General features: G+C 44.3%; 1 protein-coding gene across 2 annotated transcripts in view; it reads right to left on the bottom strand.

Annotated features, from left to right (window-relative positions):
* Positions 1-25,433, bottom strand: part of CenG1A (Centaurin gamma 1A) — a 675,383-nt gene that overhangs the window by 60,974 nt on the left and 588,976 nt on the right. The gene's annotated exons all lie outside the window — the stretch shown is intronic.

Here is a 25,433-nt window from a genome sequence, read left to right as displayed (position 1 = left end):
ATTCATGTTGATAAACTAACAATTATTAAGCGGAACCCAACGCTGGTACCTGGTGACGTAAATGTTATTAAACAACCAGGTGAGCACAATAGTGTGAGGCCTTGTTTACAATCAACTTCTGGATGCTGAGCTTAAATATAGACAGTCGGTCATAAGTTCAAGCTTTGTCACTATGACGTAACTATCACCCACACACAGCCACTGACATTTGCCCACCAGCCCACTTTCACACCACCCATCAGTCCACCCACAGTCGCACCACCCATCAAGAACATACCCTCCTACACCCTCATGCAAACTACCGTCGAGGTAGCAGTAAATAGGTACTTGGGTGTTAGAACACCACAAGCACGGCCCTGCTCATGGAAATGAACATAGGTAATCACAATCTTAACCACACGTTAACCTCTCCTCACAGATTATATAAGGGAGGAACACTGCAGCAGGCCTACTGGCCCATACTAGGCAGGTCTTTCTCGAACTCAAACCCACTAATAAAAATATATGCCCAACCCACTGTCGGTATTGTATACCCCAGTGACTATGTCCAGTAGGTCATACCTGAGACCGGGTTGGTGGTGGTACCTGGAGAGGGTTTCGGGGGTCAACGCCCCCGCGGCCCGGTCTGAGACCAGGCTTCACTGCTGTTACTGCTGGTCGCACGCAAGCTGACGTACGAGCCACAGCCCAGAAGCCGAGAAGAATTTTATGTAGCTGTCCTCTGAACCAAGATTCCATTATGTTGCAGTGTCTGACAAGTTGCACATGAAAGGTATATAATACCGACAATAAACATATAGATCTCAAGATACTCCCACGACAGGGAGCCAAGGCCGGGTCACCAAGGCCGGGTCACCATGTGGAAAAGACCCAGGCCGGGAGAGTACCGGCGAATCAAGAAGAATATACCCAGATGTTTCACAATATTTGCCGGAACAAATATTGAGGAAACTTAATCACTACCTCCACGATGTTGATGGGCGTGCCTATGATGCCCGTACCTTCCACTAACTATTTTACACGTCCTCCTTTATATCTCACTGCAGTGGGTTGTTATAGTAGTGTGTAGATTTGGAACTTGGCCCTCCAATATCTTCCGGGTATTTATTATCAGTGGTTCGCACGTTGGGTTGCGTGCGGTCAACAGTAACAGCCTGGTTGATCAGGCCCTGATCCACCATGAGGCCTGGTCACAGACCGGGCCGCAGGGGCGTTGACCCCCGGAACTCTTTCTCCAGGTATACTCCAGGTATACTCCAGGTATATCAAATGCTCTGAGTCTATGTGGCAGTAAATGATCTCTACATTTTCCAGCTCCGCTTTCTCTCCTGCTGTGAGCTCTGGCAATATTAATGTAACTGGTTTAGAAAACCGACAAGTTGAAGAATTAAACACTTTTGCAACATTTCGGAATCTTTACTGTGGAAACGTTTCGCCAACAAGTAGCTTCGTTAGTCCCGTACGGAGATAAATAGTGGAAGATGAGAGCTAAAATGATTTGGATAGCACCACCACTGATACTGTCTTGTTTTGAAAGTTCTCATTGTTCACCCTGGCATTATTCCGGCACGGACGAGAGATGTGGGCGTTACGGAGGTACGGGGGTGAGAGGTGTGGGCGTAACTACACTGCCATGAGAGTGGAAAAGGTTTACGCATGCGTCATAAGCACCACGTTCAGAACCGTTACTTGTGACGTTGTCACTACCAACTTAACATCAATACTCACTCCTCCCTGCCTCCCATGCACGTAAGCTTTCACGCACGCATGCACAATTACAAGTACACTTACATATGCAAATACACACGCGAATACGATCTCATATATACTTACAAACGCTGGCACGCGAGCACGAACTTACGAACCACTGAATAAGACATCATTCGAATTATTAAGCACGAAGGGTTAGTAATCCATGATAACTCAGGAGAGGCAATCAGTCTGGCTTATTTCACTTCATATTCTTTGGTTCTAATATAAATACAAGCAGCAGTAGAGGACGAAGATGCAGCAGCAGGCATGATGACAGCATCAGCTGCACACCACCACCACCCCAGGTCAGCATCCACTCCTCCCTCGTCGTTCCAACGCTGAGGAAACTAACATCTTGCAAAAGTAAACAATCACTCTCTGCTCTCATGGGATTCACACGGACGGGGCCCGGCACAACACAGCCGCCCACCCACAGCGTGGGTGTTCTCTATAGCACAGGTCTTGAGTGTATGGCTGTGATCATGTTGAGGGTGGATAGTGTCATTAGTCCAGGTGGGGAAGGCAGAGTGGGTGGGTGGGTGGTTTCGTCGCATTAATCACCTGTGTGGGCGGCTACGGGTGGAAAGTTTTAGGACAAGTCAGTGTCAGAACTTCAGAATTGGGCAGTGCCACTCACCTTGTGAGTGAACATACCTGTCAGACACAGTAACACAACGGTATCTTGATACAGAGGACATTTTCCATAACTTCATCGCTTAATTAATTATGAGTGAGAAGGGTTGGATCTCAACATGAGCCAGCAGGCTTGCTGCAGCGCTCCTCAGTTCTTGTCTGCTTGCTTGCTTCCACTAGTGGATCCCGTCCCCTGCAACGTCTTCGAGATCTTCCACCTCACCTTCGACAGTATTTAAGACGCCATTGTCATCCTTCAGCTTCATATCGTTCCAGACCATGGAGCTGAACTCTTCTCCATGCTGAGGGATTAACCACCTCGAACTATATTTCTCCAAGGCTGACTGATGGACTGATTCCATCATCTTGACCTCGCCATTGCTTACAATACATTCTCCTTTGTATCTGACTGATGAAGCCAACCACGTAGGAGAAACGTTTCAACAATAAAGATACCCAATGTTGCACATGTGAATGAATGGTATACAATATCGACAAGATGAAGCATTAGACACATGTGTACAGTGTTTATCACCAACTCCAAGGCTGAGGGACTGACTACTTCTTTTGTATATAGCTCTACAGACTTCCCCATTATACCCTCGAATTTGTATTGATAAAGTCACTGGATGGCGAAAGTCTGCAAATAAAGATACCCAGATGTTGCACATGTGTCTAATTCTTCATGTTGCACATGTGTGTTCATTTCAACTTGTCGGTATTTTATGCAATTTTCAACATACTAGCATAGAGACAGTAGTGAGTAGTGTCATTCACTCGTAATGTGAACATCTTGGTTAAGATTAACAAGGATTCATGAGACATTCTCTATCTCTGAGAGTCAGAGAGGCTGCTGCTGCTAGTTTAGTAAGAGTGATATTAATAGTGCTTAACATAATGCACACTCAGGAGGAAGCTAGGTGGCCGCCAGGTGGTGTTGGCGTGGGCCGAAGGTGAGAGTGATGGTACTGGTTATGGTGGCAGTTGTGGTTGTGGTGGTGGCAGTTGTGGTTGTGGTGGTGGTAGTAGTGGGTGCGGTGATGGTACTGGTTGTGGTTTTGGTGATGGTAGTGGTACTAGTTGTGGTTGTGGTGGTGGTGATGGTGGCAGGGTAGGGGGCGGGGCAGACACCCAGGCGCCACCACCATCATAACACTCCCTCACACTACACATTGACGCCCCCTTATGATTGACACATCCAAGCTCACGTTCTCTCACACGCACACACGTACACTGTATAATACAGTACATCGTATAACACGTACACGTATAATACAGGGTGACAGGGTCACCCTCTATGTATTCAATATAAATATAACACATCTACAATGCTGAAAACTATCTCAGGCAGGAATAATAACGGCAGTAACGTGACACAAGAGCCAGTGTTACGTTACACCCTTGTGAGAGTTGCATCACACAGGTGGTTGCACCTACAAGACTTAGAAATCTCGAGTCGTCAATTGTTTACCCTTCAAGTGAGGCTTGAGTATAAGCATCAAGGTGAAGATGATGAGGGCGGTGAAGGAGGTGACAGAGAAGAGTTGGAGGAGAAGGTGATGCAGGAAATGAGGGAGGTATGAGATAAAGAAGACTAGCTTGCAATTCGTTACTGGTAGGCAGGTAGGGAATAGTTTAGAAAGCCCTTGCAAGGACAGGCGAAATCGCAGAACTGGTTAGCAGTAATCTAAAGCCGAGACAACAGTGCGTAAGTATTCGAAATAAAGCTAATGGAATTCTTGACTTCATATTAAGAAGTATAACTAACAGGAGTCTGCAGTTATTCTTCAGCTCTATATTTCGTAAGTTAGATCTCATATAGATTATGCCGCACAATTCTGGTCACCGTATTACATAACGGATATAAATGCACTGGAAAACGTACAGAGGAGGATGACAAAGTTGATCCCATGTACCAGAAATCTTTCCTACGAGGATAGACTGAGGCCCTGAATCTGCACTCTCTAGAAAGGCGTAGAATTAGGGGGAATATGACTGACCTGTATAAATGGAAATCGGGAATAAATAAAGGGAATGTTAATAATGCACTAAAAATATCTAACCAAGACAGGACTCGCAGCAATGGTTTCAAGTTGGAAAAATTCAGATTCAGGAAGGATATAGGAAAGCACTAGTTTGGTAACAGAGTTGTAGATAATTATTAGCATTATAATCAGAAAGAAGCGCTAAACCACAAGGGTTATACAGCGAGTTGTAGATAAGTCGAGCTCCCAAGTAGCGTCATTGAAGCTAGAACCTTGTGTAGTTTTAAAAATAGGTTAGATAAATACACGAGTGCGTGTGAGATGGATCTGCCTTGCATGGGCCAGTAGGCCTGTTGCAGTGCTCATTCTTTCTTGTCTTCTTATGTTCTTATGTTTATGTTCTCATTTACAATACCGACAATAAAATGGTATAAAATACCGACAGGTTGTTAGGTAAGACACATATGCAACAGTTAGGTATCTTTATTGTGAAACGTTTCGCCTACACAGTAGGCTTCTTCAGTCAAGTACAGAAAAGTTGATAGAAGCAGAAGATACTTGAAGACGATGTAATCAGTCCATCACCCTTAAAGTTTTGAGGTTGTCAGTCCCTCAGTCTGGAGAAGAGCATTGTTCCATAGTATGAAACAATATGGAGAAGAAGTGACAGGATGGAGCTATTTATAGCGCCAAGAGGTGAGACGTAGGCCACTAGGAGAGGTAAGAACTCAGATGTTGAGAAGTCAGGTCCCTCTCAAATCCAGCCCCTCTCACTAGTGGAAGTTGTCGAAGTTGATTGCAGGTCTGTACCAAGATACCCTTGTGTTGCAGTGTCTGACAGATTGAACATTAAAATGGTATAAAATACCGACAGGTTGTTAGGTAAGACACATATGCAACAGTTAGGTATCTTTATTGTGAAACGTTTCGCCTACACAGTAGGCTTCTTCAGTCAAGTACAGAAAAGTTGATAGAAGCAGAAGATACTTGAAGACGATGTAATCAGTCCATCACCCTTAAAGTTTTGAGGTTGTCAGTCCCTCAGTCTGGAGAAGAGCATTGTTCCATAGTATGAAACAATATGGAGAAGAAGTGACAGGATGGAGCTATTTATAGCGCCAAGAGGTGAGACGTAGGCCACTAGGAGAGGTAAGAACTCAGATGTTGAGAAGTCAGGTCCCTCTCAAATCCAGCCCCTCTCACTAGTGGAAGTTGTCGAAGTTGATTGCAGGTCTGTACCAAGATACCCTTGTGTTGCAGTGTCTGACAGATTGAACATTAAAATGGTATAAAATACCGACAGGTTGTTAGGTAAGACACATATGCAACAGTTAGGTATCTTTATTGTGAAACGTTTCGCCTACACAGTAGGCTTCTTCAGTCAAGTACAGAAAAGTTGATAGAAGCAGAAGATACTTGAAGACGATGTAATCAGTCCATCACCCTTAAAGTTTTGAGGTTGTCAGTCCCTCAGTCTGGAGAAGAGCATTGTTCCATAGTATGAAACAATATGGAGAAGAAGTGACAGGATGGAGCTATTTATAGCGCCAAGTAAGAGACAACATGTACAACAGTTAGGTATCTTTATTCCGAAACGTTTCGCCTACACAGTAGGCTTCTTCAGTCGAGTACAGAGGCAGCAGAAGCAGTAGAGATGTAAAGACGATATCATCAGTCCATCACCCTGGAAGACGTAGTTTTGAGGTGGTCAGTCCCTCAACCTGGAGAAGAGTTTTGTTCCGGGGCCAGGAGCTCGGAATCGACCCCTGCAACCTCAACTAGGTGAGTACAACTAGGTGAGTACACACACACACACACACACATCAGATCTTCAGTAACACTATAAACCCCGTGTTATCTAATCCATCACAATGGTGTCAGATAGTGATAACCGTAAAACAGAGAATGTGCTCTGAAAGTCCACCCCTCCCTTCACCCTCCCCCTCCCCCTTCCCTTCACCCTCCCCCCTCCCCCCTCCCCCTTCCCTTCACCCTCCCCCCTCCCCCTTCCCTTCAAGCCACCACTACAAATACACGTGTCTAACCCGTTCATCCGCAGTGTGCTGCTACACTCTTCTACAGAACAGTTACTCAGTCCGCCGCACGTTTCGCCAAGCGTGTGAAAAATGCACGCTTGAAATCTCATGCGTCACGCGTTGTCAGACGCATGCCAGCCATCTTGTTAATTCCGTTATGTTGCAATTACGTGGAAATATAGGTTAATATACGTCATGCAAGGGAGCTAGGTGAGGCAGCAGGGATGCTAGGTGAGGCAGCAGGGATGGTAGATGCAGCAGCAGGGAAGCTAGATGCAGCAACAGGGAAGCTAGATGCAGCAGCAGGGAAGCTAGATGCAGCAGCAGGGAAGCTAGGTGCAGCAGCAGGAAGCTAGGTGCAGCAGCAGGGAAGGTAGGTGCAGCAGCAGGGAAGCTAGGTGCAGCAGAAGGGAAGCTAGATGCAGCAGCAGGGAACTAAGCTTGGCACATGTCCTAAAGAATCAAACATGATGAAACAGGAAGTAGGTAGGTGGGAGGAATGGTGGGCATACGAGCTGAAAAGTGGGTTTGAGTGGACGGGCAGACAGGTGGGTTAACAGAGGACGGGCAGGCAGGTGGGTTAACAGAGGACGGGCAGGCAGGTGGGTTAACAGGGGCAAACAACTTCCATTTAATTCACTTATATTAAGGTTAACTTCAATACTGCTGGATGGTACACGGCTTCAGTGTTAACCTCAATTAACTCATTAACTGCTGTGTTACCACACAGCAGTTAATTATTGGTTATAATAATAACCAATAATTTTTAAAGGGGTGGACTGGTAGGCCAGCGGAAGGCCTCGGTCAGATGACCAAAAGCTCCAGTGGCGGGTCATCATATGACTAAGATCCGCGTCAGGAAACACTTGTCCTGTTGTTAGGTAAGACACATATGCAATAGTTAGATATCTTTATTTCGAAACGTTTCGCCTACACAGTAGGCTTCTTCAGTCGAGTACAGAAAAGTTGATAGAAGCAGAAGAGACTTGAAGACGATGTAATCAGTCCATCACCCTTGAAGTTTTGAGGTGGTCAGTCCCTCAGTCTGGAGAAGAGTATTGTTTCAAAGTCTGGAACAATATGGAGTTGAAGTGATAGGATGGAGCCTTACATAGCGCCAAAACTTCAAGGGTGATGGACTGATTACATCGTCTTCAAGTCTCTTCTGCTTCTATCAACTTTTCTGTACTCGTAAAAGGACACAAGTGCAACTAATGTGACATTTTATTGTGGCAACGTTTCGCTCTACAGGAGCTTTATCAATGGCTTGATAAAGCTCCTGGAGAGCGAAACGTTGCCACAATAAATGTCACATTAGTTGCACTTGTGTCCTTTTACTTTACATATTGTCGGTAATTCTACCAACTTTATTACATTTTCTGTACTCGACTGAAGAAGCCTACTGTGTAGGCGAAACGTTTCGAAATAAAGATACCTAACTGTTGCATATGTGTCTTACCTAACAATCTGTCGGTATTTTATACCATTTTATTGTTCACTCTGTCAGACACTGCAACAGAAGGGTATATTGGTACAGACTTGAAATCAACTTCAACAACCTCTACTAGTGAGAATGGCTGGATTTGAGAGGGACCTGGCCTCTCAATGTCTACATTCTTACCTCTACTAGTGACCTACGTCTCACCTCCTGGCGCTATATAATAGATCAGGTCAGCAAAGGGGGACAGCAGAGGGCAGCAAGGGACTAGCTCCCTTAAGGTTTACTATACTAATAGCAGGAGTGTAAGAAATAAGATAGATGAGCTAAGATTAATTGCAAGTGCAGGAAACATAGATATTATTGCTATAACAGAGACCTGGCTCAATCTGAAAGATAGAGAGATGCCCTCTGAATGTCACATACAAGGCTATAAATTATTCCACACTGACAGGGTCAACAGGAAAGGTGGTGGAGTAGCGATGTATGTCAGAGACAATTTAAATTGTTGTGTTAGACAAGATATTAAATTAGAAGCGTCAGCCACTGAATCTGTTTGGTTACAGCTTCTCGAGGGCCGAGAAAAACTAATTTTGGGTGTGATTTACAGGGCCCCAAATCTTGACAGGGAGTGCAGTAAACTTCTATGGGACGAAATTCGTAAGGCATCTACATACGAAAATGTTGTGCTAATAAGAACATAAGAACATAAGAATGAAGGAACACTGCAGAAGGCCTACTGGCCCATGCGAGGCAGGTCCAAGTCTCCTACCGGCTTAAGCCAATGCACCCAACCTAGTCAGGTCAGGTCACATTGACTTAAGGGAGGAACACGGCAACCGACCTGGTAGCACAAGCTATCAGGTCTAACTCACACCCACCCACATCTACTCATGTATTTATCCAACCTATTTTTAAAGCTACACAACGTTCTAGCCTCTATAACGGTACTTGGGAGTTTGTTCCACTCATCCACAACTCTATTACCAAACCAGTACTTTCCTATATCCTTCCTGAATCTGAATTTTTCCAACTTAAAACCATTGCTGCGAGTCCTGTCTAGGCTAGATATTTTCAGCACACTATTTACATCCCCTTTATTTATTCCTGTCTTCCATTTATACACCTCAATCATATCCCCCCTAATTCTACGTCTTTCTAGAGAGTGCAGTTTCAGGGCCCTTAGTCTATCCTCATAGGGAAGGTTTCTGATACATGGGATCAACTTTGTCATCCTCCTTTGTACATTTTCCAGAGAATTTATATCCATTCTGTAATACGGTGACCAAAACTGTGCAGCATAATCTAAATGAGGCCTAACCAAGGATGTATAGAGTTGAAGAACAACCTGAGGACTCCTATTATTTATGCTTCTTGATATGAAGCCAAGGATTCTATTAGCTTTATTGCGAACACTTATGCACTGTTGTCTTGGTTTCAGATTACTGCTAACCAGAACTCCTAAATCTTTTTCGCAATCCGTAATATTAAGATCTACATTATTTAGTTTATATGTGGCATGGTTATTGTCCTGTCCAACATTTAGAACTTTGCATTTGTCTATATTAAACTGCATCTGCCACTTCTCCGACCACTGCATCAGTCTATTCAAATCTTCCTGGAGTGCTCGAATGTCCTCGTCAGAATGAATTCGACGGCCTATTTTGGTGTCATCGGCAAACTTGCCGATGTCGCTCTTTATGCCCTCATCTATGTCGTTTATGTAGATTGTGAACAGCAGGGGGCCCAACACTGACCCCTGTGGAACACCGCTCGTGACACTTCCCCACTCTGATTTCTCCCCATTTATGCAAACTCTCTGCTGCCTATTTGTCAACCATGCCTCTATCCAGGAAAAAATTTCTCCTCCTATTCCATGTGCTTTAATTTTCCTCAACAGTCTCTGATGTGGGACCCTGTCAAAAGCCTTACTGAAGTCCATATACACAATATCATATTCATTACCATGATCTACCTCCTCAAATACCTTAGTGAAAAAAGTTAATAAATTCGTAAGGCAGGAACGCCCCTTTGTAAAACCATGCTGAGATTCGTTGATTAATTTATGCTTTTCAAGGTGGCTACGAACTGCCTCGGCAATTATTGATTCCATAAATTTTCCCACTATGGAGGTCAGGCTTATTGGTCTATAGTTCGAAGCCAAGGACCTGTCACCTGTTTTGAAAATAGGTATCACATTTGCCATTTTCCACTTATCTGGCACCATGCCAGTTTGTAGTGATATGTTGAAAAGATTAGCCAAAGGTGTGCTAAGCTCCTCTTTACATTCCCCTAGAACCCTTGCATACAGTTCATCAGGGCCTGGGGATTTGTTAGGTTTTAATTTATCCATTTGCCTAAGGACCATGTCACTTGTGACCCCAATCGTGCACAGTTTATTATCGTCCTGTTCTACATAATTCATCATTACTGGAATATCGCTGGTATCCTCCTGTGTAAAAACTGAGAGGAAGTATGTGTTAAAAATTCTACACATTTCCTTATCACTGTCAGTGAGCTGACCCGAGGAACTTTTGAGTGGGCCTATCTTGTCCCTGATCTTACTTCTGTATACCTGAAAGAATCCTTTTGGGTTAGTCTTCGATTCTCTTGCAACTTTAACCTCATAATCTCTTTTTGCTTTTCTAATTCCCTTTTTTATTTCTCTCTTTAACTGAATATATCGATTTCTCAATTGCCCCTCTCCTCTTTTGATTTGCCTATATATGCCTCTCTTTTGACCAATCAGATATTTTAATCTATTGTTCATCCATTTAGGATCATTTTTGTTTGATCTGATTTCCCTATTTGGAACATAATTTGACTGAGCAGCTAGAACTATGCCCTGGAAAGCATCATATCGGCAACCATCACCACCTACCTGACCCTTAGTCAGGTCATTCCAGTTCAGCCCACCTAAGTAATTTTTCAGTCCTATGAAATCAGCCAAGCGAAAGTCAGGGACGGAGACTTGATTGCCATTATTAGGGGAATTCCATGATATATTAAAACTGAGTGATTTGTGATCACTTTCCCCAAGCTCATCATTAACCTCAAGATTATTAATTAGTGTTTCCCTACTGGCAAGAACCAAGTCAAGGAGGTTATTTCCCCTAGTTGGCTCTGTCACAAACTGTTTTAAAAAACAATCCTGGATCGTATCAAGAAAGTCACCTGACTCTAAATTTCCTGTCAAATTGCTCCAGTCAATCTGTCTATAGTTGAAATCTCCCATTAGCACAACATTTTCGTATGTAGATGCCTTACGAATTTCGTCCCATAGAAGTTTACTGCACTCCCTATCAAGATTTGGGGCCCTGTAAATCACACCCAAAATTAGTTTTTCTCGGCCCTCGAGAAGCTGTAACCAAACAGATTCAGTGGCTGACGCTTCTAATTTAATATCTTGTCTAACACAACAATTTAAATTGTCTCTGACATACATCGCTACTCCACCACCTTTCCTGTTGACCCTGTCGGTGTGGAATAATTTATAGCCTTGTATGTGACATTCAGAGGGCATCTCTCTATCTTTCAGATTGAGCCAGGTCTCTGTTATAGCAATAATATCTATGTTTCCTGCACTTGCAATTAATCTTAGCTCATCTATCTTATTTCTTACACTCCTGCTATTAGTATAGTAAACCTTAAGGGAGCTAGTCCCTTGCTGCCCTCTGCTGTCCCCCTTTGTTTGCTGACCTGATCTATTGTCTTTATTTATAACTTCATGCTGAATGCCTTTTATACATTTACTGTTTCCAACCCAAGTGTTGCAACCTGCTTGTTTCCCACACACACCCATACCTCTATCTTCCATCAGTTTAAAATCATAGGCATTTCACCAATGGCCTTCTCAATCGAGTCTGCAAGTGCTACCACCCCAGCCCCAGAGAGATGTACCCCATCCCTTGCATACATATCATGTTTGCCATAAAAGTTGTTCCAGTTGTCAATGAATGGGATTGCAAGTTTCTTGCAGTATCTGTCTAGCCAGCAATTTACACCAATTGCCCTAGACAACCATTCATTTCCTACTCCCCTTCTAGGCAAGATGCTACATATGATTGGGATCCCTCCCTTAGACTTAATGAAATCTATAGCTGACCTGTACTTATCTAGCAGCTCTTCTCTCCTACCCTTCCCAATATCATTTCCACCAGCACTGAGACAGATACTGGGCTTGTTCCCATTACCTGACATGATATTATCCAGCCTGTTGACAATGTCCCCAACACCAGCTCCAGGGAAGCACACTCTATCTCTCATCTTCTTATTCCTATTACAAAAAGCACGGTCAATATATCTTACCTGAGAGTCACCAACCACAAGAATGCGCTTACCTCCATTAGCAGGGGCAGTAGTACCCTTACCTTCACTGGCCACTGAAGTACATTCATCCTGAAGAACAGAGAAGCGATTTCCTACCTTCAGATCTTCACTCTTAACTTTCCTTACTCTGATGCGCCTTCCATTACTGTGAACCACTCGCCACTTGTAGCAGGTGCTGGACTGCACCTCACTGCTGGTAGCCGTTGCTACCTCCCCAACTACAGCCTCCTCACAGCGAGAGACAGACTGCACCTCACTTGAAGCCTCATTCCCCACAACTCCAGCCACCTCACACTCTCTCCCAGACCCATTGAAGTGGTCCTTCAGCCTCCTAATCTCCTCCTGGAGAAGCAAGACCTCCTCCTTCAACTCTCCAACCTCAATTTTTAAAACACTGCAGAAGCAAGCCATGCTTTGTAACCGTCCACACTAATCCCCAAAGCAGCTCAGGGTCTGTGACCTCACGTGACGACTGACCACTAATGGGAGATTTCAACTATAGACAGATTGACTGGAGCAATTTGACAGGAAATTTAGAGTCAGGTGACTTTCTTGATACGATCCAGGATTGTTTTTTAAAACAGTTTGTGACAGAGCCAACTAGGGGAAATAACCTCCTTGACTTGGTTCTTGCCAGTAGGGAAACACTAATTAATAATTTTGAGGTTAATGATGAGCTTGGGGAAAGTGATCACAAATCACGCAATTTTAATATATCATGGAATTCCCCTAATAATGGCAATCAAGTCTCTGTCCCTGACTTCTGCCTGGCTGATTTCATAGGACTGAAAAATTACTTAGGTGGGCTGAACTGGAATGACCTGGCTAAGGGTCAGGTAGGTGGTGATGGTTGCCGATATGAAGCTTTCCAGGGCATAGTTCTAGCTGCTCAGTCAAATTATGTTCCAAATAGGGAAATCAGATCAAACAAAAATGATCCTAAATGGATGAACAATAGATTAAAATATCTAATTGGTCAAAAGAGAGGCATATATAGGCAATTCAAAAGAGGAGAGGGGCAATTAAGAAATCGATATATTCAGTTAAATAGAAATAAAAAAAGGAATTAGAAAAGCAAAAGGAGATTATGAGGTTAAAGTTGCAAGAGATTCGAAGACTAACCCAAAAGGATTCTTTCAGGTATACAGAAGTAAGATCAGGGACAAGATAGGCCCACTCAAAAGTTCCTCGGGTCAGCTCACTGACAGTGATAAGGAAATGTGTAGAATTTTTAACACATACTTCCTCTCAGTTTTTACACAGGAGGATACCAGCGATATTCCAGAAATGATAAATTATGTGGAACAGGACGATAATAAACTGTGCACGATTAGGGTCACAAGTGACATGGTCCTTAGGCAAATAGATAAATTAAAACCTAACAAATCCCCAGGCCCTGATGAACTGTATGCAAGGGTTCTAAAGGAATGTAAAGAGGAGCTTAGCAAACCTTTGGCTAATCTTTTTAACATATCACTACAAACTGGCATTGTGCCAGATAAGTGGAAAATGGCAAATGTGATACCTATTTTCAAAGCAGGTGACAGGTCCTTAGCTTCGAACTATAGACCAATAAGCCTAACCTCCATAGTGGGAAAATTTATGGAATCAATAATTGCCGAGGCAGTTCGTAACCACCTTGAAAAGCATAAATTAATCAACGAATCTCAGCATGGTTTTACAAAGGGGCGTTCCTGCCTTACGAATTTATTAACTTTTTTCACTAAGGTATTTGAGGAGGCAGATCATGGTAATGAATATGATATTGTGTATATGGACTTCAGTAAGGCTTTTGACAGGGTCCCACATCAGAGACTATTGAGAAAAATTAAGGCACATGGAATAGGAGGAGAATTTTTTTCCTGGATAGAGACATGGTTGACAAATAGGCAGCAGAGAGTTTGCATAAATGGGGAGAAATCAGAGTGGGGAAGCGTCACGAGCGGTGTTCCACAGGGGTCAGTGTTGGGCCCCCTGCTGTTCACAATATACATAAACGACATAGATGAGGGCATAAAGAGCGACATCAGCAAGTTTGCCGATGACACCAAAATAGGCCGTCGAATTCATTCTGAAGAGGACATTAGAGCACTCCAGGAAGATTTGAATAGACTGATGCAGTGGTCGGAGAGGTGGCAGATGCAGTTTAATATAGACAAATGCAAAGTTCTAAATGTTGGACAGGACAATAACCATGCCACATATAAACTAAATAATGTAGATCTTAATATTACGGATTGTGAAAAAGATTTAGGAGTTCTGGTTAGCAGTAATCTGAAACCAAGACAACAGTGCATAAGTGTTCGCAATAAAGCTAATAGAATCCTTGGCTTCATATCAAGAAGCATAAATAATAGGAGTCCTCAGGTTGTTAGGTAAGACACATATGCAACAGTTAGGCATCTTTATTATGAAACGTTTCGCCTACACAGTAGGCTTCTTCAGTCAAGTACAGAAAAGTTGATAGAAGCAGAAGATACTTGAAGACGATGTAATCAGTCCATCACCCTTAAAGTTTTGAGGTGGTCAGTCCCTCAGTCTGGAGAAGAGCATTGTTCCATAGTATGAAACAATATTGTTTCATACTATGGAACAATGCTCTTCTCCAGACTGAGGGACTGACCACCTCAAAACTTTAAGGGTGATGGACTGATTACATCGTCTTCAAGTATCTTCTGCTTCTATCAACTTTTCTGTACTTGACTGAAGAAGCCTACTGTGTAGGCGAAACGTTTCATAATAAAGATACCTAACTGTTGCATATGTGTCTTACCTAACAACCTGTCGGTATTTTATACCATTTTAATGTTCAGTCCTCAGGTTGTTCTTCAACTCTATACATCCTTGGTTAGGCCTCATTTAGATTATGCTGCACAGTTTTGGTCACCGTATTACAGAATGGATATAAATTCTCTGGAAAATGTACAAAGGAGGATGACAAAGTTGATCACATGTATCAGAAACCTTCCCTATGAGGATAGACTAAGGGCCCATGACTGCTGCACCTCTCCTGCCATACGGTTTATAAGCTGCTTCTCAGCTCATATGCCGTATTCTATTCAAGATTGACGGACTGAACACATCGACTCAAGGTTGAGGGACTGATTACCTCATTCTCCTCCTGTTCTTCAAGTTTCTCCTACGTATGGACTGATGAAGCCACTGTGTGGCGAAACGTTTCCTCAATAAAGATACCCAAGAGTTGCACATGTGTCTAATTTATCAACATGTCGGTTCTCTGAACCATTCATCTACAACCTGTCAGACACTGCAACTTCTTGGGATCTTAATACTTAGGAATTCTTCGCTTGCCTAATTCTTGGGCACGACCTACTTCCACATTGAACAAATGTGACACCACCTATGTCTGCTGCACCTCTCCTGCCATACGGTTTATAAGCTGCTTCTCAGCTCATATGCCGTATTCTATTCAAGATTGATGGACTGAACACATCGACTCAAGGTTGAGGGACTGATTACCTCATTCTCCTCCTGTTCTTCAAGTTTCTCCTACGTATGGACTGATGAAGCCACTGTGTGGCGAAACGTTTCCTCAAAGATACCCAAGAGTTGCACATGTGTCTAATTTATCAACATGTCGGTTCTCTGAACCATTCATCTACAAACTAAGGGCCCTGAATCTGCACTCTCTAGAAAGACGTATAATTAGGGGGGATATGATTGAGGTGTATAAATGGAAGACAGGAATAAATAAAGGGGATGTAAATAGTGTGCTGAAAATATCTAGCCTAGACAGGACTCGCAGCAACGGTTTTAAGTTAGAAAAATTCAGATTCAGGAAGGATATAGGAAAGTACTGGTTTGGTAATAGAGTTGTGGATGAGTGGAACAAACTCCCAAGTACAGTTAGAGGCCAGAACGTTGTGTAGCTTTAAAAATAGGTTGGATAAATACATGAGTGGGTGTGGGTGGGTGTGAGTTGGACCTGATTAGCTTGTGCTACCAGGACGGTTGCCGTGTTCCTCCCTTAAGTCAAGGTGACCTGACCTGACCTGACCTGGGTGCATTGGCTTAAGCCGGTAGGAGACCTGGACCTGCCTCACATGGGCCAGTAGGCCTGCTGCAGTGTTCCTTCGTTCTTATGTTCTTATGTTCTTATCCTATCACTTCAACTCCATATTGTTCCAGACTATGAAACAATACTCTTCTCCAGACTGAGGGACTGACCACCTCAAAACTTTAAGGGTGATGGACTGATTACATCGTCTTCAAGTATCTTCTGCTTCTATCAACTTTTCTGTACTTGACTGAAGAAGCCTACTGTGTAGGCGAAACGTTTCATAATAAAGATACCTAACTGTTGCATATGTGTCTTACCTAACAACCTGTCGGTATTTTATACCATTTTAATGTTCAGTCCTCAGGTTGTTCTTCAACTCTATACATCCTTGGTTAGGCCTCATTTAGATAATGTTGCACAGTTTTGGTCACCGTATTACAGAATGGATATAAATGCTCTGGAAAATGTACAAAGGAGGATGACAAAGTTGATCACATGTATCAGAAACCTTCCCTATGAGGATAGACTAAGGGCCCATGACTGCTGCACCTCTCCTGCCATACGGTTTATAAGCTGCTTCTCAGCTCATATGCCGTATTCTATTCAAGATTGACGGACTGAACACATCGACTCAAGGTTGAGGGACTGATTACCTCATTCTCCTCCTGTTCTTCAAGTTTCTCCTACGTATGGACTGATGAAGCCACTGTGTGGCGAAACGTTTCCTCAATAAAGATACCCAAGAGTTGCACATGTGTCTAATTTATCAACATGTCGGTTCTCTGAACCATTCATCTACAACCTGTCAGACACTGCAACTTCTTGGGATCTTAATACTTAGGAATTCTTCGCTTGCCTAATTCTTGGGCACGACCTACTTCCACATTGAACAAATGTGACACCACCTATGACTGCTGCACCTCTCCTGCCATACGGTTTATAAGCTGCTTCTCAGCTCATATGCCGTATTCTATTCAAGATTGATGGACTGAACACATCGACTCAAGGTTGAGGGACTGATTACCTCATTCTCCTCCTGTTCTTCAAGTTTCTCCTACGTATGGACTGATGAAGCCACTGTGTGGCGAAACGTTTCCTCAAAGATACCCAAGAGTTGCACATGTATCTAATTTATCAACATGTCGGTTCTCTGAACCATTCATCTACAAACTAAGGGCCCTGAATCTGCACTCTCTAGAAAGACGTAGAATTAGGGGGGATATGATTGAGGTGTATAAATGGAAGACAGGAATAAATAAAGGGGATGTAAATAGTGTGCTGAAAATATCTAGCCTAGACAGGACTCGCAGCAATGGTTTTAAGTTGGAAAAATTCAGATTCAGGAAGGATATAGGAAAGTACTGGTTTGGTAATAGAGTTGTGGATGAGTGGAACAAACTCCCAAGTACAGTTAGAGGCCAGAACGTTGTGTAGCTTTAAAAATAGGTTGGATAAATACATGAGTGGGTGTGGGTGGGTGTGAGTTGGACCTGATTAGCTTGTGCTACCAGGACGGTTGCCGTGTTCCTCCCTTAAGTCAAGGTGACCTGACCTGACCTGACCTGGGTGCATTGGCTTAAGCCGGTAGGAGACCTGGACCTGCCTCACATGGGCCAGTAGGCCTGCTGCAGTGTTCCTTCGTTCTTATGTTCTTATGTTCTTATCCTATCACTTCAACTCCATATTGTTCCAGACTATGAAACAATACTCTTCTCCAGACTGAGGGACTGACCACCTCAAAACTTCAAGGGTGATGGACTTATTACATCGTCTTCAAGTCTCTTCTGCTTCTATCAACTTTTCTGTACTCGACTGAAGAAGCCTACTGTGTAGGCGAAACGTTTCGAAATAAAGATATCTAACTATTGCATATGTGTCTTACCTATCAACTTGTCGGTATTTTATACCATTTTATTGTTCAAACACTTGTCCTGTTTCCCGATGAACCTTACCTAACCTATCCTCCATCTCTCCAATACTCTCTATACTGGTGTAAACCTTTCGGTCCTAGAACCTTAATCAGAAGCAATCAATGTCCCAGGACAGAAACGTTTTCTAGTATTCCTAGCGCAGGGGTCCCCAACCTGTGACCCAAGAGCCGCATGTGGCCCTTCTAGGAAATGGATGCGGCCCTCACATGAAATGAATCCACTTTTATGTATGGGTTCCACACTGAACAGTGTCAACAATTACAAAATATTTAAAGCCATATTACACTAAAACCTTATCACCGCCTCTAACGACCACCTTTCACTTCTGGTAGGTATTATTTATGTGGATATAACTGGTAACTGCGGCCCTCCTGACTTTTCAAATTGGTCCTTTCATACTAAATGGCTGGGGACTACTGCCCTGGTGATAGCTCGCGTGTTAACATTCTTCCCCCCCCCCCTGGGGTTCTCTCCTTCGTTTACACCAAACATCATTATATATATGTCACTGGGACTGATACCCTCCTCCTCCTCATCTCGAGTACCTCTACTGTGATGCCTGACTGTGTCGGAAGTCCTCGGTCACATGACTAAAAGCTCCAGTGTCGGGTCGTCATTTGACACAGACCCGCGTTAGGAAAAACTTGTCCTGTTTCCTGACGAATCTTACCTAACCTGTGCATGCAGTTATCACCAACAGGCTATCAAATAGGAGGCCTGGTTTGGGATTGGGTCGTGGGGGCGGTGACCCCTGGAACCGTCTTCGAATCAACTTCAGTTTTTTTGAGGTGCTACTATTGTTGCTGTTACGACTTACGAGTGTTGTCTGCTTATTGTTGTGTGTGTGTACTTATAGTGCTGTTATTGTCGTTACGAGTGATGTCGTTTGCTTATTGCTGTATTTATTGTTGCGTTTTACTGTTGCTTGTTTATTGTTATGTGTATGTACTTGTTTTGTATATAACTGTTGTTACGGGTGCTATTGTGTGTGTGTGTACTCACCTAGTTGAGGTTGCGGGGGTCGAGTCCGAGCTCCTGGCCCCGCCTCTTCACTGATCGCTACTAGGTCACTCTACCTGAGCCGTGAGCTTTATCATACCTCTGCTTAAAGCTATGTATGGATCCTGCCTCCACTACATCGCTTCCCAAACTATTCAACTTACTGACTACTCTGTGGCTGAAGAAATACTTCCTAACATCCCTGTGATTCATCTGTGTCTTCAACTTCCAACTGTGTCCGCTTGTTACTGTGTCCAATCACTGGAACATCCTGTCTTTGTCCACCTGGTCAATTCCTCTCAGTATTTTGTATGTCGTTATCATGTCCCCCCTATCTCTCCTGTCCTCCAGTGTCGTCAGGTTGATTTCCCTTAACCTCTCCTCGTAGGACATACCTCTTAGCTCTGGGACTAGTCTTGTTGCAAACCTTTGCACTTTCTCTAGTTTCTTCACGTGCTTGGCTAGGTGTGGGTTCCAAACTGGTGCTGCATACTCCAATATGGGCCTAACGTACACGGTGTACAGGGTCCTGAACGATTCCTTATTAAGATGTCGGAATGCTGTTCTGAGGTTTGCTAGGCGCCCATATGCTGCAGCAGTTATTTGGTTGATGTGCGCTTCAGGAGATGTGCCTGGTGTTATACTCACCCCAAGATCTTTTTCCTTGAGTGAGGTTTGTAGTCTCTGGCCCCCTAGACTGTACTCCGTCTGCGGTCTTCTTTGCCCTTCCCCAATCTTCATGACTTTGCACTTGGTGGGATTGAACTCCAGGAGCCAATTGCTGGACCAGGTCTGCAGCCTATCCAGATCCCTTTGTAGTTCTGCCTGGTCTTCGATCGAGTGAACTCTTCTCATCAACTTCACGTCATCTGCAAACAGGGACACCTCGGAGTTTATTCCTTCCGTCATGTCGTTCACAAATACCAGAAACAGCACTGGTCCTAGGACTGACCCCTGTGGGACCCCGCTGGTCACAGGTGCCCACTCTGACACCTCGCCACGTACCATTACTCGCTGCTGTCTTCCTGACAAGTATTCCCTGAGCCATTGTAGTGCCTTCCCTGTTATCCCTGTTTGGTCCTCCAGTTTTTCCACTAATCTCTTGTGTGGTACTGTGTCAAACGCCTTCTTGCAGTCCAAGAAAATGTGTGTGTGTGTGTGTGTGTGTGTGTGTGTGTGTGTGTGTGTGTGTGTGTGTGTGTGTGTGTGTGTGTGTGTGTGTGTGTGTGTGTGTGCGTGTGTGTGCGTGTATGTGTGTGTGCGTGTATGTGTGTTTGTGTGTGTGTGCGTGTATGTGTGTGTGTGTGTGTGTGCGTGTGTGTGCGCGTGTATGTGTGTGTGCGTGTATGTGTGTGCGCGTGTATGTGTGTGTGCGTGTATGTGTGTGTGCGTGTATGTGTGTGCGTGTATGTGTGTGTGCGTGTATGTGTGTGCGTATATGTGTGTGTGTGTGTGTGTGTGTGTGTGTGTGTGTGTGTGTGTGTGTGTGTGTGTGTGTGTGTGTGTGTGTGTGTGTGTGTGTGTGTGTTAGTTACCATTTGGTCCTAGACACATGTAGTGTACTCACCTATTTGTACTCGCCTATTTGCGGTTGCAGGGGTCGAGTCACAGCTCCTGGCCCCGCCTCTTCCCTGATTGCTACTAGGTCCTCTCTCTCCCTGCCCCATGAGCTCTATCATACCTCGCCTTAAAACTATGTATAGTTCCCGCCTCCACTAAGTCACTTTCTAGGCTATTCCACGGCCTGACTACTCTATGACTGAAGAAATACTTCCTAACATCCCTTTGATTCATCTGAGTCTTCAACTTCCAATTGTAACCTCTTGTGTCTGTGTCCCCTCTCTGGAACATCCCGTCTTTGTCCACCTTGTCTATTCCGCGCAGTATTTTATATGTCGTTATTATGTCTCCCCTGACCCTCCTGTCCTCCAGTGTCGTCAGGCCGATTTCCCTCAACCTTTCTTCGTAGGACAATCCCCGTAGCTCTGGGACTAGTCTTGTTGCAAACCTTTGCACTTTCTCTAATTTCTTGACGTGCTTGACTAGGTGTGGATTCCAAACTGGTGCTGCATACTCCAGTATGGGCCTGACGTAAATGGTATACAGAGTCTTACCTGGAGGTTACCTGGAGGTTATTCCGGGGATCAACGCCCCCGCGGCCCGGTCCATGACCAGGCCTCCCGATGGATCAGGGCCTGATCAACTAGGCTGTTACTGCTGGCCGCACGCAGTCCAACGTACGAGCCACAGCCCGGCTGATCCGGCACTGACTTTAGGTATCTGTCCAGCTCTCTCTTGAAGGCAGCCAGGGGTTTATTGGCAATTCCCCTAATGCTTGATGGGAGGCTGTTGAACAGTTTTGGGCCCCGGACACTTATGGTGTTTTCTCTTAGTGTACCAATGGCGCCCCTACTTTTTATTGGCGGCATTTTGCATCGCCTGCCCAGTCTTTTACTTTCGTAGGGAGTGATTTCTGTGTGCAGATTTGGGACCATTCCTTCCAAGATTTTCCAAGTGTAGATTATGATATATCTCTCCCTCCTGCGTTCCAACGAGTACAAGTCAAGTGCTTCCAAGCGTTCCCAGTAGTTAAGGTGCTTGACAGAACTTATACGTGCAGTAAAGGATCTCTGTACACTCTCTAGATCTGCGATTTCACCTGCTTTGAATGGAGATGTTAATGTACAGCAGTATTCCAGCCTAGAGAGAACAAGTGATTTGAAAAGGATTATCATGGGCTTGGCATCTCTCGTTTTGAAAGTTCTCATTATCCATCCTATCATTTTCTTTGCACGTGCGATCGTGGCACTGTTGTGATCCTTGAAAGTGAGATCCTCAGACATTACTACTCCCAGGTCCCTTACATTATTTTTTCGCTCTATTGTATGGCCGGAGTCAGTAGTATACTCTGTTCTAGTTATTATCTCCTCCAGTTTTCCATAACGGAGTAGTTGGAATTTGTCCTCATTGAACATCATATTGTTTACCGTTGCCCACTGGAAAACTTTGTTTATATCTTCTTGGAGGTTAACCGCGTCCTCAGCAGATGACAGCCTCATGCAGATCCTTGTATCATCCGCAAAGGATGATACGGTGCTGTGGTGTATATCTCTGTTTATGTCTGATATGAGGATAAGGAATAAGATGGGGGCGAGTACTGTGCCTTGTGGAACAGAGCTCTTCACTATGGCAGCCTCCGATTTAACTCTGTTGACCACTACTCTTTGTGTTCGATTTGTTAGGAAGTTGAAGATCCATCTCCCCACTTTCCCAGTTATTCCTTTAGCACGTATTTTATGGGCTATTACGCCATGATCGCATTTGTCAAATGCTTTTTCTTAAACGAATCCTTACTGAGGTATCGGAACGCTATCCGTAGGTTTGCCAGGCGCCCGTATGCTGCAACAGTTATCTGATTGATGTGCGCCTCAGGAGATATGCTCGGTGTTATACTCACCCCCAGATCTTTTTCCTTGAGTGAGGTTTGCAGTCTTTGGCCATCTAAACTATATTGTGTCTGCGGTCTTCTTTGCCCTTCCCCAATCTTCATGACTTTGCATTTGGCAGGGATAAATTCAAGGAGCCAGTTGCTGGACCAGGCTTGTAGCCTGTCCAGGTCTCTTTGTAGTTCATCCTGATCCTCGTCTGATTTGATTCTTCTCATTAACTTCGCATCATCTGCAAACAAGGACACTTCTCAGTCTATCCCTTCCGTTATGTCGTTCACATATACCAAGAACAGAACAGGTCCTAGGACTGACCCCTGTGGAACCCCGCTTGTCACAGGCGCCCACTCTGACACCTCGTCGCGTACCATGACTCGTTGTTGCCTCCCTGTCAGGTATTCTCTAATCCATTGCAGTGCCTTTCCTGTTATGTGTGCCTGATCCTCTAGCTTTTGCAGTAACCTCTTGTGAGGAACTGTGTCGAAGGCCTTCTTGCAGTCCAAAAATATGCAGTCGATCCACCCCTCTCTCTCTTGTCTTACTTCTGTCACCTTGTCATAAAACTCAAGTAGGTTTGTGACACAGGATTTTCCTTCCCTGAAACCGTGCTGGTTGTCAATTATACACTTGTTTCTTTCCAGGTGCCCCACCACTCTCCTCCTGATGATCTTCTCCATGACCTTGCATACTATACACGTTAGTGATACAGGTCTGTAGTTTAGTGCCTCATGTCTGTCTCCCTTTCTAAAAATTGGGACTACATTTGCCATTTTCCATACCTCAGGGAGTTGCCCAGTTTCAAATGATGTGTTGAAGATCTTTGTTAATGGCTCACTCAATATCTCTGCTCCCTCTTTAAGGACCCATGGAGAGATGTTGTCTGGTCCCACCGCCTTTGAGGTGTCAAGTTCGCATAGCGGCTTCTTCACCTCCTCCTTGGTTATATGTACCTCATCCAGCACTTGCTGGTGTGCCCCCCTGTTCTGATTTCCTGGAGTCCTACTGGTTTCCACTGTAAATACCTCTTTAAATTTTGTGTTGAGCTCCTGACATACCTCTTGGTCGTTTCTTGTGAATTCCCCATCACCCTTCCTCAGTCTGATTACCTGGTCCTTGACTGTTGTTTTCCTCCTGATGTGGCTGTACAACAGCTTCGGGTCAGTCTTTACTTTTGATGCTATGTCATTTTCATATTGTCTCTGAGCCTCCCTTCTTATCTGTGCATATTCGTTTCTGGCTCTTCGGCTGATTTCTTTATTTTCCTGAGTTCTCTGTCTTCTGTACCTTTTCCATTCTCTAGTACACCTAGTTTTTGCCTCCCTACACCTTTGGGTGAACCAAGGACTCGTTCTGTTCTTCCCATTATTTCTGTTTCGTGTGTGTGTGTGTGTGTGTGTGTGTGTGTGTGTGTGTGTGTGTGTGTGTGTGTGTGTGTGTGTGTGTGTGTGTGTGTGTGTGTGTGTGTGTACGTGTGTGTGTACGTGTGTGTACTCACCTAGTTGTACTCACCTAGTTGAGGTTGCGGGGGTCGAGTCCGAGCTCCTGGCCCCGCCTCTTCACTGATCGCTACTAGGTCACTCTCCCTGAGCCGTGAGCTTTATCATACCTCTGCTTAAAGCTATGTATGGATCCTGCCTCCACTACATCGCTTCCCAAACTATTCCACTTACTGACTACTCTGTGGCTGAAGAAATACTTCCTAACATCCCTGTGATTCATCTGTGTCTTCAGCTTCCAACTGTGTCCCCTTGTTACTGTGTCCAATCTCTGGAACATCCTGTCTTTGTCCACCTTGTCAATTCCTCTCAGTATTTTGTATGTCGTTATCATGTCCCCCCTATCTCTCCTGTCCTCCAGTGTCGTCAGGTTGATTTCCCTTAACCTCTCCTCGTAGGACATACCTCTTAGCTCTGGGACTAGTCTTGTTGCAAACCTTTGCACTTTCTCTAGTTTCTTCACGTGCTTGGCTAGGTGTGGGTTCCAAACTGGTGCCGCATACTCCAATATGGGCCTAACATACACGGTGTGTCCTGTGTGTGTCGGTGCTGTTCTGAGGTGTGTGTACAGTTATTTGGTGTGTGTGTGTGTGTGTCACCCCGTGTGTGTGTGTGCGTGTGTGCGTGCGTGTGTGTACGTGTGTGTGTGTGTGTGTGTGTGTGTGTGTGTGTGTGTGTGTGTGTGTGTGTGTGTGTGTGTGTGTGTGTGTGTGTGTGTGTGTGTGTGTACGTGTATGTGTATGTGTGTGTGTGTGTGTGTGTGTGTGTGTGTGTGTGTGTGTGTGTGTGTGTGTGTGTGTGTGTGTGTGTGTGTGTGTCTGTGTCTGTGTGTGTCTGTGTGTGTACTTGTTAGAGTAACTAGAGGGCAGGACACAGTCACCTCTCTCAGTATCGATCCTCACAGTCTTCTTGTTATCCACAGCACTCTTAACTGGCCCAGCAAGCTCCATTGATTTCTTTTCCACTACGACAACTCTAAGCCTTTATCAAGGTTTTATCAAGCTATTACCTTTATCGATTAACAGCTTGACAAAGCTCCTGGAGAGCGAAACGTTGCCACAATAAAATATCACATTAGCTGCACTTGTGTCCTTTTACTTAACATATTGTCGGTAATTGTACCAATATTAATACAACGTTTAGCCCTTTTCTCACCCTAGAGCCTAGACCCTTACCACCATCACCCTGGAATTCTATCACCATCACCCTGGAATTCTACCACCATTACCCCATAATTCTACTACCATCACTCTAATTCTAACCATCACTCTATAATTCTATCACAATAACCCTGTAATTCTACCACCATCACCCTATAATTCTACAATCACCCTATAATTGTACCATCCCCTGTAAGTCTATCACCC

Source organism: Cherax quadricarinatus, chromosome 82, assembly GCF_038502225.1.
Source record: "Cherax quadricarinatus isolate ZL_2023a chromosome 82, ASM3850222v1, whole genome shotgun sequence".
NCBI lineage: Eukaryota > Metazoa > Arthropoda > Malacostraca > Decapoda > Parastacidae > Cherax > Cherax quadricarinatus.
This window is presented reverse-complemented; position numbering and strand designations above follow the sequence as displayed.